This window comes from Equus przewalskii, chromosome 3 (assembly GCF_037783145.1).
Source record: "Equus przewalskii isolate Varuska chromosome 3, EquPr2, whole genome shotgun sequence".
Classification (NCBI taxonomy): domain Eukaryota; kingdom Metazoa; phylum Chordata; class Mammalia; order Perissodactyla; family Equidae; genus Equus; species Equus przewalskii.
In genome coordinates, this window is record NC_091833.1 from 13210082 (window position 1) to 13228724 (window position 18643).

At 41.0% G+C, this 18643-nt stretch overlaps 1 protein-coding gene and 1 long non-coding RNA gene across 6 annotated transcripts in view; one reads left to right on the plus strand and one right to left on the minus strand.

The window, feature by feature from the left end:
- Positions 1-7467, minus strand: part of CDH8 (cadherin 8) — a 337912-nt gene extending 330445 nt beyond the window's left edge. The window contains exons 1-2 of one of the 4 annotated variants that reach the window (XM_070612038.1): positions 6734-7335; positions 2530-2639 (exon numbers count right to left, since the gene is read on the minus strand). The gene's annotated coding sequence lies outside the window, so the exon portion shown is untranslated. Of the gene's footprint in view, positions 1-2529; positions 2640-6733 lie in introns of all 4 variants that reach the window. The other 3 variants (XM_070612040.1, XM_070612041.1, XM_008515416.2) reach the window with 3 other exon arrangements.
- Positions 7286-14581, plus strand: LOC139082200 (uncharacterized). Of its 2 annotated transcripts, XR_011537952.1 has the most exons (4): positions 7445-8035; positions 8129-8245; positions 11837-12114; positions 12532-12680. It is a non-coding gene; the product is annotated as an uncharacterized lncRNA (long non-coding RNA). The 2 variants fall into 2 exon arrangements; XR_011537953.1 differs by lacking the exons at positions 7445-8035; positions 8129-8245 and adding an exon at positions 7286-7427 and having other exon boundaries at positions 12532-14581.
- The last annotated feature ends 4062 nt before the right edge of the window (positions 14582-18643 follow it).

Sequence of the window (18643 nt, forward strand, 5' to 3'; positions counted from 1 at the left end):
ATAAATGAAAACGCATTTTATAAATATCTTTCCCTACCCACAGCTAACATAAAATTAATGATTTCAAATCATTTTATTAGACTTCTAAAGGGCAGCATTTTTAATCTCCCAGAACCAACCTTGTCTCTTCTTTCCATAGAAGACACAGCATTGTCCTTCACTATTTTCTCCAGAGAAGGCAAAGTGTAAGTGTTACACATCCACACCAGAGCTGTTTACTTTCAATCAAATTGTAACCACTCAATGAAAAACATGAATCTGTTCTGTTTCTATTCAGGTATTTCCACAAGAAAAATTTCGTTGCCTTTCATAACCATCTCTGCATTCTTGTGAGAACGGTCCCTACTAATTCAAAGATGAGGCCAAAGTCATATCTAACCACTACTCAGAAGGGAACTCAGAGAAGATAATGCTAGATAGAGATTGGTTCAGAAAGTATCTTCTTTCAAAGTGTTCAAAAAACTTTTTCTACTTATTTTGAGGAGTTTCAGTTAGAAACTAGAAGCTCTCCCTTCTTGTTTAAGAAATGTAGAAATGGTTAAAATCAGTTATATCACATAACCAAGGTTACAAAGTCTATAATACTAAAACTGACAAGCAGCCGAGTATCCCAGCATAGTAAGTCAAAATTCTGCCAATTGGGTTATGCTGTGTAATAACCATCCTTACAAGTGCACCTTACTGTCATTCTTTCATGTTTCAAAGACATTTTAGCTTAAAAACCACCCATAGACCCTGCAAACATGAACTATGGACACAGATGATGGATAGGCAGATAATCAGACAGATAGCAAGCAACACTTGACAAAAATAATATTGAGATATCAAACAACATGTATATAGTGCATGAAAATTAATTAAATTTATTACACGGATTCTAAAATAAACATGCTATCTCCAGCTACTAGATTTTAGTGAAACTCAAAGACAAGACAAAGCCAAGTATGTTTTACTCTAAAATACGTATGGACTTAAATTTTTTTCATATTTTTGAGCATCCCCATTTTGAAGATGGAACTATTTGGACACAGAAAAGTTAAATTCTGTTTGTCAAGCTGACACAGCAATAGACTAATAAAGAATGGAATGCGCCCTTGAAATTTTTATATCAGATTTTGGAGATGAGGTGGCATAAATAAGAAAGGAAAACATCCCCTTATGACATTTATATCACTCCCCCATCAACTTATTTTATTTTATGTTATTTGTGTCACATCAGAAATCAAATAATCATATTTTATGCAGTAATCTATCTAGAAGGAAACAATGTATGGAAAATATTGTTCTCATTGGTAGTAGAACGTGAATATACTATGAAAACATTTTCACTTAATGATATACATAGAAAGAATTTAGAAGATTCCACTTAATATTCCTTTGCAATATATTCAACATGCTTAAAATATCAATAGAAACATCCACAGAAGAACTTTATCATCGAATATGTAATGCTTTTTTTTCCCTGTGTGTATATGTGAGGGCCAGGTATGCTGCTGATTAAAATCAATAGTATAGAATTGTCTTCTAAGACATTTAGACTTGCAACTCACATGAGGTTAATGTGAACTGCTCTATTCAAATACAAAATATATTAAAGAAAAACAGAAGAGAGGGAGGGAGAGAGCAGGGGAGGGAGAGAAGAAGTAAGTTCTTTCTCAGTTATTTCTTTATACATTTCCAGCAAGGGAAATGTACACACACTGAATTACACATGCAACACTTCCATAATTAGAGTATTTTTCCCAATAAAATATAACTTTCATCACATTTAGTTTAATAGCATTTTTGATGCAAGTCTGGTCTTGGAGACATTCTTGTTTTTACAAAGCAGAATTACATCTTTTTTATATTCCTATACCATTTATAAATGATTTTGAGGGAGAAAAACTATGCTTTGTGGCACATGAGTAAAGTTGATTTTTACAAAAGAGAAAAGCTGTGTCTGAAAATAAACTTAGGACAATTTACGAAATTTCTTTAGTGAAAATTAAAGGAGATAGGCACAATATTGGACTTTGCATATGATTGCATCCCGCTCTCCCCTTTACTGAGTATCACCTAGTAAATAGGGAGGGAGGGTAGTCTTTGCTAATTGTTAATGCATTAAATAAATGTTTACTGAGAACCAATTCCAGACTTCGCCTTCAACCAACCATCATTCTAGCATTTGCTATTGTCTTTGGCTGTGGGGGTAGGGAAGGAAAGTGTTTGAAGGTTCTAAATACAAGTGTTATTCTTTTATGATGTTTTCCAAAGCAATAGAGAAAGTCATATCTCTATATATTGCTATCTACTAATAAAACTTTAAAAAAAAAACAAGAAGTCTAAAGGTAAGGAGGTGGATGATATTTAAGATAGAGACTAGCACATGACATTTAAAAATCAGGAAATAAAAGCTTGGGACATGATAGAAAAAGGAAACGTATTGGCCCTGGTGCTGTGCCATGAAGTGGCAATGGAGATTTACTTGGCAGCCACATATGGGGGAAGCAGCTAAATGGCATCTCTTGAACTTATTTCTTTTCTGACCTTTTGAAGTTGCCAGGTTCAACTAATTTTCTCCTCGTGGTTACATCTGAAGCGGGTTCCAGAAGCAAGAACCAGCAGTTCAGCAGAAATATACTGCTCATCACAAATTTCTATGGGAATAAAAAGAGAGAGGACTAATTGCTGTTTGGTTAATTAAGCCCCACTAAATCAGATGACAGCCTTGGCCCATAGAAATATTATTCTATTTCACAAATACACATTTATGAGGTTCCGGAAAAATTTTTCCAGCGCCACAAACAGATCATCTTTTTTTTTTTTTAAGACTGGTCAATATACAAATCCAAGAAGCCAGGAGAGCAAATCAAATAAGGTAAGACAGATAAAATGGTAAAGGAAACATGATAAAAATCTCAGACTTGAACAATGAATAAATAGTTATCTGGGCATGTTTTCAAGAAGTAAATTTCCTCTGTGTGTTTGCGTATGTCTGTTTGTATGTGTGTACAACACATAATACAGAGCAACAAGAATCAGCGTTGGTTTAACTCCATACTCTGTAGAAGATACATAATACACCAAAGTTAGGAGCCTTTTCCTAAACTAAAAGCAAAGCTAGTTCATTTCAGCTGTGAATGCCAACAGTGCTGAAAAAAGAGAAAACGGCATTTTTTTCTGCTTCTCTGAATAACATTTTAAGAAATATAAAATGACTGAAACCAGTATCAGCAGCACCACTGAGCACAATATTTCCAAAAAAGAAAGTCTTGAGACCTTAGATTGCATCTATAATTGGAAGGTTACCCTGATTTACGCTTGCCCTTTGATTTGTCAAACATAAAACTTTGCTGATGGACCAGAAAAGCGTGGCTGGAACTACAAATTGAATGTCATTTTCCCCCTGAAAAGCTTTTGGTTTGGCATAGAAAATTGGCTCAGATTGGAATGTTGATAAAGCCATAAGATGTGCCACCTTGAGTGGAAGAATAAAGAGATGATTATTTTTTTCTTTAAAGCATTAATTTACTTATGATAATAAGGTCTTCTGAACAGTTGGTGAAGTGTGGATTCTAACTTTTCTAAATGTGTTCTTTCCTTTTTCCTCAGTAATAAATAATGATGGGAACCTGGAAAGCAAAGCCCTGAGGTAGAATTTCTTGAATAGAATCATTATACCCTCATTTTTTGAAGTTGCATTGCATTGGTGCAACAATCTGATGCTCCCTGTTAACCTGGACTATTAGAGCTTAAATCTGTTCAATCTGTTTACAAGGAAATGTTGCATGATGAGTATATTCATGTAACAGACTTTGCAATTGCCTTTTCAAGTGGTCTATTCCATTCTGCTGGGTTGTTGGCTCATTTGTTCTTTTTTCACACGGAGCACGGCACCACCGGCTACTCAAAGTGCGTTCAGTGCTAAATTAAAGGGTTGCCTTAGAGGAATTCTGTCTTGCCCAGAGTTCTATGTGATACCCCAATAAAGTTATTTCCAGGTTAAAGACTTCCTTCCCTTTAGAGTTGACATGTGTACAGCAGGCAAAGGAAGCTGCGATTCTAGTGAAGGCTGCTATAAAAGTGTTCTTCAGCTAAATTCGTATACCTTCAAGAGCTCAAGAAATGCATCCCGGACACCAAAAACGCAGCCAAAAAACGTTAAGAGTCTTTGGTGGAGAGATTTAGCCATCAAGAGTCTTGAGAGTTTTAGGAGAATGTAGACCATAAAGCAGAAGAATTGATTTGTAATAGTAATAATAATTGGAAATACAAGATCCAGGTTGCAGGGGAGAAAGATTACAAAGTTTGAATGACAGCATTACAGCACAAATTTCAGAGAACGTTAGCTAGCGTCTCTCAAATATCTGGCCTATTCGTGACGGTCCTGGGATACCTGGACACTCATTGGGGTGGTGTAGGGAACAGAATGAGAAAGAGGAACTGCCACTGAACAGCCCGGAAAGAAGCAATTCCCAGGAGTTGGTGGAAAGGTGCATCTATCTGTTTTCAGAACAGATTTTTCTCAACTCCAAGCACTCTTCAGAGTCCAGGAAAACATACATCAAACGTGATTTAAAATCTTGTGACTGCTCCAGCATGAAATGACTATGTGATGGGGAGATTCAAATCTGCTAAAGCAGAATCACAGAATATGATTATTGGTATTATTATTTAATAAGAGGGATAGCCCTAGAATTTCTTTCAGCCACACAGTTCAGGGAAGTGGAAAAACATGTCTGGACATGATGATTATGGAGCACTCCCTCGGAGGGGGGAAAAATGTAACCCTCAGAGAACATCCTTCAAAGGTATCAGGTCTCGCGGTAAAAGAATCTCTCTCTCTCTCTCACACACACACACACACACACACTCACACACACACACACACACACTCTCTCTCTCTCTCTCTCCAGATAAAATCCCTGCAAAAGTGGACACAGCTGATGAAAGGCAATAGCCAGAAATTTCAGGCAGAAATTTCAGCGGTGTTAGCATGAACGACAGGGCTCATTTTGCACGCAGTGAGGTACAGAGTCGAGGGTGAATGGATGGAAAATCCCACTCTCAAATCTTACATAAATATCTCTTTCCCACATATAGTTTTCCAGTTGAAAAGCTCCTATAATGAAGCTAGAGGTGACAGCCCAAGGAGGGTTGTTAACCATTGAGATGGCTGTCGGGAGTGTTGTAAAGAGGACAGGCACTTCCAAATGGCCCCAACCAACCCCTGTCCCTCCTCTCTGCTTGGCGGTGGTACCCGATGCGAGGGGGTAGCCCTCTCGCATCCCTTCTCAGGCGTCCCCTCCTTCCCATTGTCAGCCCACAAATACTGCGAAGCCCGGTGAAAGAAAGCAGCCGAATGATCTGATTAGCAGCTCTGGCGCGGTAAGGGATGGTGCCTCATAAAGAGGAAACTCTTGCGGAATCTTCAGGAAAGGGTGGTAAAGTTGAAAGGACCTTTTCTCCCTCCCGCCTGCTCGGTTATAAGCTCTATCCTTTAATTGGAGCTGAAGTGAGCAGCTGCCAGCCTGATTTTCCATTACAGACTAATGTTGTGCGTTTGCAACAATAAACAATTAATGTTGTTTGATTTCTTACATTTAGCAACCCAAGCAAACAGCTGCCATCTCCGCTCGCGGAGGCAAACGGCTAGTCCGTGACGTGCCGCCGGCTCTGTGCCTGCGGGGAAGGGTCAACGATAAGGAAACTTTGAGGTTTCTACCAGATAGGGTGGGGGAAGGCTTTGGACTTGGGGAGGGAAAAAGCGGAGGAAATTGGGGATACCTGTTGGTATCAGCGTTGGCGGCGGCAGGGTTTCAGTCTCCCAGCCTCGGCTAGAATCTGGGAGAACCGGAGTAGGTCCCTTATGAACCTGTTACGCGCTGGCAGAACCCAGGAGAGAGCACTCTTTTCCTCCGGTACTGCAAGGGGCGCGGCCCGCCCCCCAAAGATTCATGGATGGAGAACGATGAGGTGACAGAAAGCGCGGCTCCCGGCTCTGCCGGCGCTGGGAGAGGGGCTACCGAGGAGTCCCCGGCTCAGGTGGCCTCTATGAGCGCAGTCTCAGAGGGGACACTGCCTGGGGGTCCTGCCTGGGTGCAGAGCAGCTCCTCGGCGACTGCAGAGCCCCGGGGCGGCTGCGGAGCCGGCAAGTTTGCAGCGGGCACCGCGCCTCCCGGGCTGGAGCAGCCACTTGTGGGAACGCCTCGCGCTGGGGTTCTCGCTGCAGAGTCGCGGCCCGCAGCCCCACCGCGGAGGTCGCCCTCCCTCTCCTCGGAGGTGGGGCTGTGCACCAACCAGCAAGAGGGCATCCCTGGCCCCTTCGCCTCTGCTCTCGGGCTCTCAACCAGACGCGGGTGCTTCTCATTCACCGCACGGACCCCGCAGTGAAGGCGCGCGGCTGCACCGGCGCCTGCCTGGGTCGGGAGGCGGCGAATTCGCCAGGCGACCGCAAGGAGGGAGCCCGGCAGGGAAACCGGAGGGGCACAGCCTACTTGCTACTTCCCAGGATCTACTGTCGGAGCAGTTTGCAAAAATAGGCAAAACCCTGAAGGTGTCCCCATCAGCTATGGATATCAGGAAAGAAGATGCAGCTCAGTCCCGCGCCTGGGCTGGGAACCCGCAACCACCATCTGGGGGCAAGGAGGCGCACAAGGTGTCCGAAGGGGCATGGGAATTCCTATAAGAAACGGTCCCTTCTGGGTACTCAGGGTATGGAGAAAAACGCGGGGTAAGGAGGACCACTTACTCTTGTGGGGCTCCGCGCTGGCGAATTTCAAGCCTCCTGGTTCACAAATGGCTGGCGGGACTCGGGGTTGGCTCCTGAGGGCGGCAAGCACTGACCGGTCCCCGCGCGCTGGGCAGGCGTCTCCGGAATCCGTTCATGCCTCTCGGAGCTGCGGGGCTTGGTGTGGAGACGCGGGGCGGGCGCGCTGGGCTCCGGGGGTCCGCAGCCCAAAGTGCGGCGGCTGGGTTGACGCTGCCGTCTGTGCAGAAACCGGCGACAGCGGACGAGCTTCGAGGAGGCAGGGAGATTCCAAATAAATCCACAAATTCCGGGCTGAGCGCTCCGGCGTGCGAGCCCGCCTGCCTGCCAAATGTAACTGTGAAGTGATGTGGAAAAGTGAGCCGGGTGCCTCCCCTGACGGATCTCATTGGGCAGAGCGCAGAGGCAGGTCTACCACTTGGAAATTCATGTAAGCGGTCCCCCTCCCCGCCCCCGCCCTGCCTTCCCCCATCGCTCTCGCGCGCTCGCTCGTTCGCTCTTTCCAGCTACCAAATGGGCTCACAACTTTTCGCTCCTCGCTCCCGAGCACGCCCCGCGCGTCTCCGCCGCCAGAGCCACCGGGTGAAGACGCGCCCTTCCGTGCGGGGCGCGCAGCCCGCGGAGGGCCAGGCTCCCGGCTGAGAGGGCTGGCAGATGATAAAAGGATGCGGAGGAGGTACCCGCGAGCTTTCTCCCTCGAATCTTACCTGCGCTCTGGGGCTCGCCTTATCTTGCAAAGCCTCTTAGTGACCCACAGCTGCTTTCCGTGGGAGCAAGAGGACGCGACAGGGCAAAGGAGTGTGCATGAGCAGCTTATTTCCTTGTTATTCCAAGAGACTTCTGCGGACAGGGTGGGATGTTTGTAAGACCGCTGCGTACTACTTAGACGCTAATGTCTAGAGGTGGCGTGTGGTGGTCCTGTAGGTGAAGCGCATCCTGATGCTTCCGCTCCTTTGGGGCGATGAGATGAGGGAGAGCAGAGGGGCAGCCACGGGGGGCACGCAGTAAGTAGGTGTAAAAGAAGAGCAGAACTTGCTTGGGAAATAAAGGGAGGGGTTGCTAAGTCTTCTCAATGTGTCTAGCCTGCAGATCTCCTCTTAGGCACCATTCTTGCAGCTCCTCTGCCTCCACCGAGAGGCGCCCTGTCTGTAGCCCCTTCAAGTCCTCGGATGGACTCCACTCAGATCTTGAGAAATGGCCACCCGGGGGGGAGAGCCAGTGCAAGAACAAGGAATCATGACTTAATCCATCCAGAGTTTTTTTTCTCATCACTGAGGCTAACAGGTAGAAATATTCAGCCACTGTGATCAACTTTTCATAAAATTAGTGAAAAATAAGATGAATTGATCTCCTTTTTTTTTAAACTGCCCTCCACAGGACACCCCAATTTAGTCCATTCCTTGTGCGCTAGAGGTGAGCCCTGAGGAAGGGTTTTACCATCTGGGGACAGAGCTGAAACAGAAGGAGGAAAGGATACAGAAGTCCAGACACAAGGTCTGTAGAGCTTGTACTGTCTGATTCTAAGGAGACAGACCCAGCAGAATGAGAAAATAGGCACGATATGCTTGTAATATTTATGCAGATTTGACTTTTCTTTTGGTAAGGCATGTAACATCCCTCTGTGAAATGTTGAAAACAATATTGACTATAGGTCTCATATCTGTTTGTTTCACATTCTAGCTGTCATAGACCAGAAACTTATTTCGGAGAGGGAGAGGTGAAGAGAACCAAGAGGTGTTTTCCCCTCAGGCAGTCACTAAGTAACTGTTCTCTTCTCAGACAGTCTGCTTACTGGGAATTCAGGAATTGGCTAATTCTGTCTTGGAAAAAGGAACAGCATTCGCATCTCAAACAAATTATAACTGCTGCCAGACCAGGCAGTCCCAAGCGCACAGAGAGATCACATCTTGGGTTATGCTTAGTTTTCAGACATTCATTTTGCCTTGAACAAATAGTCTGAATCTTTCCTTGGGGTACCTTCTTACATCTATGAGAAGTAAAGAAACGGTTATGTCTTACTGAAGGCTGGGAATGGTCACAAGTAACATCTCAAAAGAAAGCCAGAAAGGTCGAGATAGAAAATATCCTCAAATCTTATTTTCTTAAAGGAAAAAAACTATTTTGGCAAGGTGAAGAGAGTCAGAGTCCAATGGCTTTAAGTACCTTGGGTTAGGATGGGTTTGTTTTGACTCACTTTATCCACGTTTACTCTGAGATCAGTTACATACATTGTCTTCGTTGAATTTTGGCCAACTAGAAGTCAAGGTAACCCTCTATATCGGCCAACTTCTGCTCAAAGCACAGCAGTAGGAATTTCCTCCTAATTCTTAGGAGGGGTCAGAATGATTAAGCAGTGTGAAAGAGGATTAGGATAATGTTTTAAAAGCCCTATAAGGATATTTCTAAAATAATCAGGGATGCTGGAAGATGGGGCATTTGCCTCTTTAACAATTCCACCCACTGTTAATAGGATGCAGTGTAATGTCATGATGGTGAGAGCCTAACTCCTTAAGAAAGTGTTTTCTTTTCAACATCCTCTCCAGGGTTACAGCCTTCCAGCAGGAGGAGGACTGTGCTACCTAGCCTTTTAGAATCGTGACTGAAATTGCATGTGTGGTGGAGCATTGCTGGGGAGAAAGGGTGGGGAATTATCTGATAGGGCAAGAGTATGAGCAGGGAAGAAGTTGGCGGGGGGAGGGTGAGAGGAAGGATTGCACTCAGAATAACCTTGGCTGACTGATGCACAGAGTGGGATGAGGCAGGATGTCTCCAGCCTGGGTTTCAGTGACAGGCAGATAATTTTGCAGAGGAATCTATTGCAGTTGAATGAGTTGGAGAGAGACTCCAGGTAGTAAAAAGCACTTTCCTTTTTCACTAAGGGTGGGGCTTTTATAATTTTGACTGAAGAAGCCAGTTAACCAGTGACTGGTTAGTTGGAGAGTGAAGAATCAGATGGCTTATAGGAAGCAGAACTCTGGAAGTGGGTGGGAGAGGAGGAAGACTCCAACATCTATAGTTGGAATAGGAAATGGCAGAATGGAACATGTCTATTATTTGCTGCATTAAGATTCAACCGTTTCTTCTTTTCATTCTGCAGTAAACAACTGAAAATTAAAATAAACTAACTTAAAAAAAGTGTTACCACGATATAATTACTGAGAACATTCAGATTTATTGGATTGCTTTAAAATTTAGATTAACTCATTCATTCATTCATTCATGGACTATCTACTAAAGATGGGGTTGAGGACTGTGGATTATGTGAATGAAAGGATTTCACATTGTGATACCTGCCAAGGGTATTTCAAAATAAGATTTAAAATAAAAACTTTAAGAATGTGAAATATGAAGATGGCCAAAACATAAATGTAACACCAGTTAACATGTAACATTTTCCGGGAATTAAGAGACCTTTTCCCACATTTCCTGTTACGGAATCCTGATGAAGAAAGCTGAAAACCCCCACATCCTCAGGGCTATTTTTTGATGAGGGGCAGGGAGGTGTAAGTAATATATAACAACTGTGGCAGTAGGCAAAAGAAACTTTGAAATTTTATTTCCATTTCCAATGTTGGAGCATAAATCATAAGAATGAAAAAGATTAAGAAAGCAGTTTTAAGAAGTTCGTAAATGTTTAAATAAATTTAGGAAAGGGTTTTTTGCTTTTTTTTTTTTTTTTTTTTTAGTTTAAGAGTTTATTTTAAACCAGTCTCCATCATAAAGTTAAGTGAATGGGAGCAATTACAGTGGTTCTCAAACTGGACCAGATCCTGCCTCCCAGTCCTCAGGGACTCGTTAGAAATGCAAATTCTCCCACCCCAGTTGTGAGTGGGCCTCAGAAATCTGCATTTTAACAAATGCTCCAGGGGATTCTGTTGCTTGCTAGCATTTGAGAACCACTGCCTCAGGCTATTCTTTTCTCAAGTGATATATATATATAAAAATGAGAAGAATAAAAATAAAGTGTGGTGTATTATATTAATACTTATTGCTTTTGTCCTGGAATATTCTAAAACAGAATACCATCTTAAAAAATAAAGAGAAAGAAAAGTGTATTCACGCTAAATTTATAATGTGATCCCTTCACCAATGTTTATGATAGGATTTGAAAAACTAAACTGATTTCTTTGGAAGTGATTATAGATTCTTGGTGTAAAATCATCACTGAACTTAGTATCCAGAGTTATCATGCTCTGCATTTCTTGACTGCTGGTTTTAGCTGTCCCTGAAATTAGGCCTGGATCTCTTAATATTGACTGAAATTACTAATATCGAGCTAGCCTTTATATTTTCACTAAATGGACGTGCCAGCACTTTCTGAAAACCACATCTGTGCCAAGATCATTTTGGAGAAGGTTTTCAAAATGGCCTTATCTCCTATCTTCCCAGGTGCTAGCAAAGAGATAAGCTCCATTCAGCTTCTAAACAGGTTGAAGGGGGGCAGCTGGTAGATTTAAGAGGACTGGGACAAAGCTATCAAGTAAGCCAGCCTAGGTTTGGTGGACTACACACTTAGCATTTTTGTTTGTTTTTGTTTTTGTTTTTCTGAAAGAGAACAGCAATTAAATTAAGATCAGACTCCTCCTGTTTAACATGGGAGCCATGAAGAGCAAAACTATAAAAATAGTTCACATTGTGTTTTAAAAAAAAAGGAAGAAGAAAAAGAATAAAGAAAAAGAGAGAGCGGAGCTTTTTCTCCCACTCCTTTGCAGTACTCCTAGTTTGGTATAGCGGATTGTAGTATATTAAAACATGATAATGAAATGTAATTGATCTTAAGTCTGGTTTAGAAGATTACCAGCCCTTGAAATTTACACACTTCTGCTAATGTATCGTTACGCATGTATAAAGAAATACAGATGTACAAGGGGAGGAAAAGGCACATCAGCATCTCATTATGCCTAAAAGAGTTTATAGTTCTGATTAGTTGTTATCGAATTGGCTATTAGAGAGAAGACTGCTATATATGTATTTGACGAATGTTTCAAGAAGTTCAAAGGAAATTACTGAGGATGCGAACGGAATTTCTTTATTAGTCAAAGCTGCATAATGCTAAGGATTTTTCTGTTTGTTCGTTTATTAAAGATGCGCTGCTGTGTAGAAATCGGGGGACTGCTGTTAGGTTGCGTCTCCTGCCTCCACAGCAACTGGTCCTGTTGGAGTGGATGTCGAGGCTTTTTTTCTTCTACATCAAGCGCCCTCTAGCGTGCCATATCTGCGCAGATTGCTGGAAGGAGGTGGAAAGAAGAAAGAAAAAGAAATATCCTACCAATAGCTCTCCTAATTCCTGAATTGCTCTGCTTTTCCTTCTCTCCTTCCTCAAAGGGGTCATTTCTACGGAAGTGTTTTGCAAAGCAAAAAAGGTACTGTTGTTTTTGCGTGAAAAACAAATCACTCATTCCCTAAACCGGGGAAAAAAATGCTAATCCTTTCTCAGGGGTTTCTTTTGAACATTCATCATAATTTTCCCGAAGTTTCATACACTCTAGTAATCAGGCAAATAAAAGAAGGTAAGTTGCTCCCTAGGAAGAAATTCCGTTTTGTTCCTAACTCGCTGCAGACTAGCTATAAGACATTTGATGCAAATTGATTAACCTCTCCATGGGTTTTCAGTTTGTGTCTCCATAAAAGTGCATAATACTTCTCTCTTGCCTCAGGGGGGTGGTATGAGGCCTAATTGAGGTTTATAAAACAATTTCCGTTCCTCAGATACAATTTGAGATACAGTTGAACCCGCCTTTCATCTTGCATCTACTAACAGTGTTTCCAATTCTCTTTAGGGTCCAGAGGGAAACTGTGATCCGGATTTGTACTTTCATAAACGTGTCATTAAAACAACTCTATTGTAAATAGTGGATTTGCTCAAGAGACTTGGAATGGTGGGAAATGCGGAAGAATGTTTGGAGAAGAAAAATATACTTGCTTTTGCAAACATGTCTACGTGTCAATAAATATAGCTAAATAGTAAGGGAAAATTCTTACAAGACGTACATTTGGGCATATCTCCCTAATTTTTAAAACAAACTGACAATAACAGAAGGTAATTTTACTCACCCAAACGCCACCCACTAAACATTTAGTCTCTGAGAGAAAAGCAGATACCTGTAAACAAACTATGTATTGGCATGCCTTCAGATGGTAGGATATCTAAACATCTGTTATGCAACTCGAGATTTATTTACTAATATTATGATGATTATGCCCCATTCTGTTTTACCAGTACCCTTATAGGTCTATTATTCTAAAGGGTTAGGAAAGAGGGAGGCAAGCGAACATTATAATACGCTCCATTGGTTTCTTTACATACAGTATCTCTTTATTAAGGCACTATGAATGGAAAGGATGTTATTGATATCCTTTAAAGGATGAGAAAACTGAGGCTCAGCGAGGTTAAGTGATTTGCTCAAGGTTACACAGTGAATAGGTTAAAGAGTGCAATTTAAACCCAGGGTTTCCAAGCTTAAATATAATGTAGTACTGCCTCTCGGTGTTCCAGTACTAGTCAGTAACTATGATAGGCTACTTTTAAGGCAATGTGTTACCTCACTGTAGAAGGGACTAATACAGTGCGATACAAGATGAAGTAAATGTTACCTGTTCCCCAAGAGAATCAGAATCCTTAATTGCATGAGGTTTTGTAAATATAGACCCCAGATTCCGTGGTTAACAACTAAATCAGACTCTCCAAGGAGAATGTGTATTTCTAAAAAGTGAACAAGGTGATTCTGATTTAGCATAACCGACACCATTCTGCAGACCATTTGAGAATCATGAAACCAAGCGGCCTCCGAAGTCTTGTTGACCTCCTCAGTGCTGGAGGCCAAGGTGAAGGCATGCGTCTGCTATACTATTTAGCTTTGGAGAGCCCTGTATGCATTTCCAAGCACATCCTCTCTCTTTGATCCTTGTGATAATCTTGTGAGGTGAGAGGAAAATATATTATTTCTTCGGTTTTTATAGAGTTACAGGCTTTTAGAGCCAAAAGAGCTCTAAAAGATCATCTAGTTCAACCTGTTCCTTTTATAAGAAAAGAATCAGGTAAGGCTTTTGACTTCCGAGCATAAAGTTAGATAACTAGCTCTTAAAAAGAACAAGACCAGATCCTAGGTCACTGGTCTTTAAAGGATATGTCAGGTTGTCACTTGTCCTGCAAATATGACCCAGGGAACAATCATCAAGCTAACATTCTGAATAGTCTTTAAGATCTGCAGTTTAAGACGGGAAAAAAGCATATTTCAGATCCAAATTAATGCAGTTTAGCAAAGGTCTACTTTCATTTTCTGATGAGGTTACGTTTACTGCCTTCACCTAGTATCTGCTGCATCTAAGAATATGTCTTGTCTTGGTTGAATTATTTCGGTACCCTAGAGTTTAGCTCACTAATGCAGCCCCAGAGGCTCCTTCAAAGCACATGTTATGTGCTGCAGATTTTTGGAGTGAAGATTATTGGGGAATCAGAGGAAGACAATAATGTAAGAAAAAAATGATTGTGCTTTCATATGTTCTGAGGTACCCTAAAACTTTCTCTGGGACCTTCTGGTGGGAAACCCAAACTGAAACAACTCATTTCAAATGGAGATGTGTAAGACTGCCTCCTGCATTCTCTAAAAGCAGAGAAAAACAAATGCACGTGACTTGCCAAAAAGACAGATCCTGTTGAATTTTTTCTCATCTTTTTTTGCGTAATGAAATTCTGACTTTCTTCCTGCAAATTATCTCATTGTGCTTGAGCAGGGAACACCTTATATTTCACCAGGTTGCCTCCTCCCCAAATTATATAAGGCATACAATCTCTGGAAGAGAAAATGATAATAAATAGCACTAACAATTGTGGTTGTCATTCTTATTATTGAATGTTTAATATCTTGCTAGGCACTATAGGGATTGACTGGCTTATGTTATCTCACTTATCCTCTACAATAATCTCCTAATTTTTCAGATGAAGAAACTGTGAAGGGAAATGTATTTTACTTCTCTAACTCCCAGTTAGGCTTCTGCTCATCTCTCCAATATCACTTCATATCACAATCTATTGGTCCTGTATGCACCAACCAAGCTAAACTTTCTAAAAGTCATTTGAAAATGTTAACTCCCTTATTTAAGAGTTAGGAGTTGTGAAGCCTGCAAGGAAGAGCAAAACATTTGGAGTCATACAGATCTGGTTTCAAATCCTGGGTGAACACATTACTGTTTTTGTACATTAGACCAGCTAGCTGGTTAACTTCTGAGTCCCACCTGCCTTTGTGTATAAGGTATTGTATGGAATGTTTAACTCACAAAGTTCTTATATGAAAAGATACAATGAAAGAAACAATGTTAGTTTTTGGTGTACATGTTAGTTTCCTCTCCGGTCAGCCTGTTGATACCCAACGAAAAAGAGCAGATGGCGGGTAAACAGATTCTTCTGAGACCCCTACAAGGAGGGTACTCCTCTTAACTGTGTAATTCTGTCTCATAGCTACACAGGGCATTCAGTCAGAACTCGATCTGCCCTTTAAATAGCATCATCCACTGTTTTCCACACATTCTGAGCTCAGGCAAACCTACCCTTCATTTTTCTCCAAACCGTCATTTTCTAAGCAGTTCATACCTTACACATGCAACTGCATTCCTTCCTGAAGATTAGAATTGTGTTTTTTCATATTTTGTTTCTCCTCCCAACTCTTCATTAATGAGAGACTAAAGGCTGCTAATGTTAGGAGGCCTGATTCAATCTCATGATCTGGTAAGAAATATGTTTATTTGTCTGCCCCCCTCACTAGATTGATTCTGAGCGCCTTGAAAGCAGAAACTGTATTAGCCATATGCGTGTATCCCAAAGCCTGATACCTAGTCGATGTTCAGGAATTGTATTACATAAAATAATAAAGAAATGAATATGATTGCAAAGATAACTATGGTCCTATTGTCAGCAGTTAGCTAGAAATAGACCCAGATTTGGAGTTAGAAAAATCAGATGGCCCAGCAGATGGGTGCGGGGAGCTCAAAGAGAACACATTTCACTGGAAAAGAGAGAGGGAGAAAAAAAGATGGCAAAACAGTGAGAAGAAACAAAACCAGGAAACTCAATCTTCTAGAGCAGAAATTGAACAGTGAAGATAGCAGACTAAAGGATGAACAATTGAAAAAAGTTAAAAATTCTCCAACGGACACAACTGAGTGAACATCAGGAAATGATTCAGATCCCAAATGGTGATTTGCGTAATAGTAGAAATAGTTTTAGTAATAATAATTATAATAATACCAATTATTAATAAGAATCCATCTGCTCCTTCGTGCTTCATCATTTAGGACCTGAGTGTTTACAAAGCAATTTCCCATCCAGGAAGTAAGTGACCCTCAGGCAGCGTGCACTGTCTCTGTCACCTTCAGATGCTCACACATGTCGCCTCATCCCAAAGACAGAGCTCTAAATTAGACTCCCAGAGGGCTTTCTTCCTTCGGAGCTATGGGTTTCCTTGAAGATGAGAGAGAAGAATTTTGTTCATTTATCTTTGAATCCCCAGTAGCACAGAAGAGATGCTTGATAAATTTTTGCTGATTTATCATCTTGTATCTGTCCTACAGCAAGCCACAAGATAAATACATCCTGTCCAGTAGCCCCATTTTTCAGATGAGAAAACCGGAAACATCTAGTTAGAGATGAAGCCGGGAAACCAATCTGAGATCTTTGAACACGCTGGCTGTCTCTCCTGTGCCATGCTACAGTCAAGAAAGATTACCAAGATGACATTGCTTATTAATGACTTCTTTTCTGTTAAAAATTCTAAGAAAGCATGTTTCTTTAGCATTCATGTAGAGGACCAAAGTAATCTCATGCCAAAGTCACCACTTTAAATGCTTTGCAAGACTCAAGGGCAAAGCTTAGCACTTTTGAGTCAGTCTTGAGCACCTAAAGCGCCCTTTGCAACTTTAAATTTTTATGGAAAACAGGAAAGGCATTTTGCATCTGGATGTAAAAATCCATGTGTATTCTACGGGAAATGGAACCATCCATTTCTGATTAATTTACACTTAAGTCAATGAAGTATTCTGGAAAAGATATTTGATATTCAAGAGCATTTTTAAAAGAGCCTAATGGGACTATAAAGCTGCTTTTGCCTCAAGAAGAGGGACTTATTTTTTTCCCGGTGATCTTAAACCCAAATGATGTGATTTCAAAGTCTTATGTATCAACAGAATCTTATTACTCCCAAAATCTTTCCACTTTGCCCTACCCAGAGGCGATTAACCTGTATTTTATTCTATTACTAGTATTTTTTCATTTATCTGTTTATTTATTTTGCTTTGCTTGTAGCTTTCATTAAATAGGCTGATGTCCTTGTGGAATCTATTGGAAGATTGCATGTGACTTCCTCAGGACCACAAAAGCCTCAGAGCGTTCTAGCAAAAATGAAGGGTGAAGCATACAAGTTAAAGATTTCTAGATGAAGGAAGGATGTGTGAAAAGTGAGGACAGAGGCTGGGAATAGATGCAGTCTTCAGGTTTGTGGTATAGATGGAATGAAGGGACAAAATGTATCGAGGGTTGATGGTAACTAGAATTAATTGTGTAGCCAGTATGTACCAGTGTTTTTACAAAAATGTTATTCCACTTAACCCTCACGGCTGTTCAGAAATGCAGATGTTATTACTTCCATTTCTCCGTTGAAGAATATGAGATTCTGAAAGGAATTCCACCTTTGGCTGTCCAACCCAAACCCTTTAGGAGACCCCAGCATTTGTCATGGTGCAGGCGGCGCACCTCCATGGTGATTTCTGATGGGACACAGATGTACAAAATAAACACCATTGAATGACATGGTAAGAAAGTTACTTGTTTTCCAATTCCCTTTCAACTCTCTGATGAGGTCAAGAGAGAACATTTCTGTTCCCTGCCTGTGTTGATCTCTCTGACAAGTAGACTGCTGGCCTCAGGCTCACAGCCTTAAGCAGACTCCAAGTGCCTTGTTAGAATGTAAGACCATTGTTTCACATTCATTCATTTTATTTCTAAGTTTACCTTGTATTTATGGCAAGTGAAAATATTTTTTTTTTTTTTTTTACTTTTAGCTATAAAGTTCCCTTTTAAAACAAATGTGTATACTCTTAAGGAAGCAAGTTGATTAAAAAATTATATCACACAGATGGACAGATGGTGTAAAGACATTAAAAAAAAGCTAGACGCAGAACTAAATAAATGACTGCAGTTTGGGGAGAGAAAAAGAACTGTATTAAATCAGCAGCCTTTCAACGTATTTTTGTCAAGTAAATTATCCCCTTAAACTTGGAGGTATACACATTTAAAATATTATTCCTGAGCTTAAAAAGTTTTTATTCAATATCAAATGTCCCAGATTTCTCTACTTTGATTTCCTATAAAATCAACTCTTAAAAATATGAATGTCAGGTCTGGGAGTTATAAAGAATTGGAACAGTATAACCTATTCCAATGGACATTGCAGAAATGCTTTTAGTTTTCAGGTACAAGTCGTCTCTCTCCCTGCCTCCTCCCACTGATATTTGGAACCAATGATCACCATCTTCAGTTAACATCCTCGACAAAGGTTGATGAACTCCTTCTATAGTTTCTTTTTGTTCAGGAAAGACTGAACTAAATAAATCAAATAAATCTTCCCCGTGTACAGATTTAGAGCAGAGTGTGTGAAAACAAAACTAAAACCTACTTCCATTTTTTGTGCCTATTTTATTTGGTTTATCACCCAATTCCATTTGGGGAGACATTGCAGACCTCTTCGATGAGAGTTTACTTTTATTTTTTTTCTTTGCCATTGTAAACGGAAGTCAACATATTGCTCATATAGTGTTAAAGTCTTTATGAACTGCTGATAAATATCAAGGAAATGCTCTAAGGATTAAGAGGTGAAATTGTGGCAAAATATCCACTTCCTC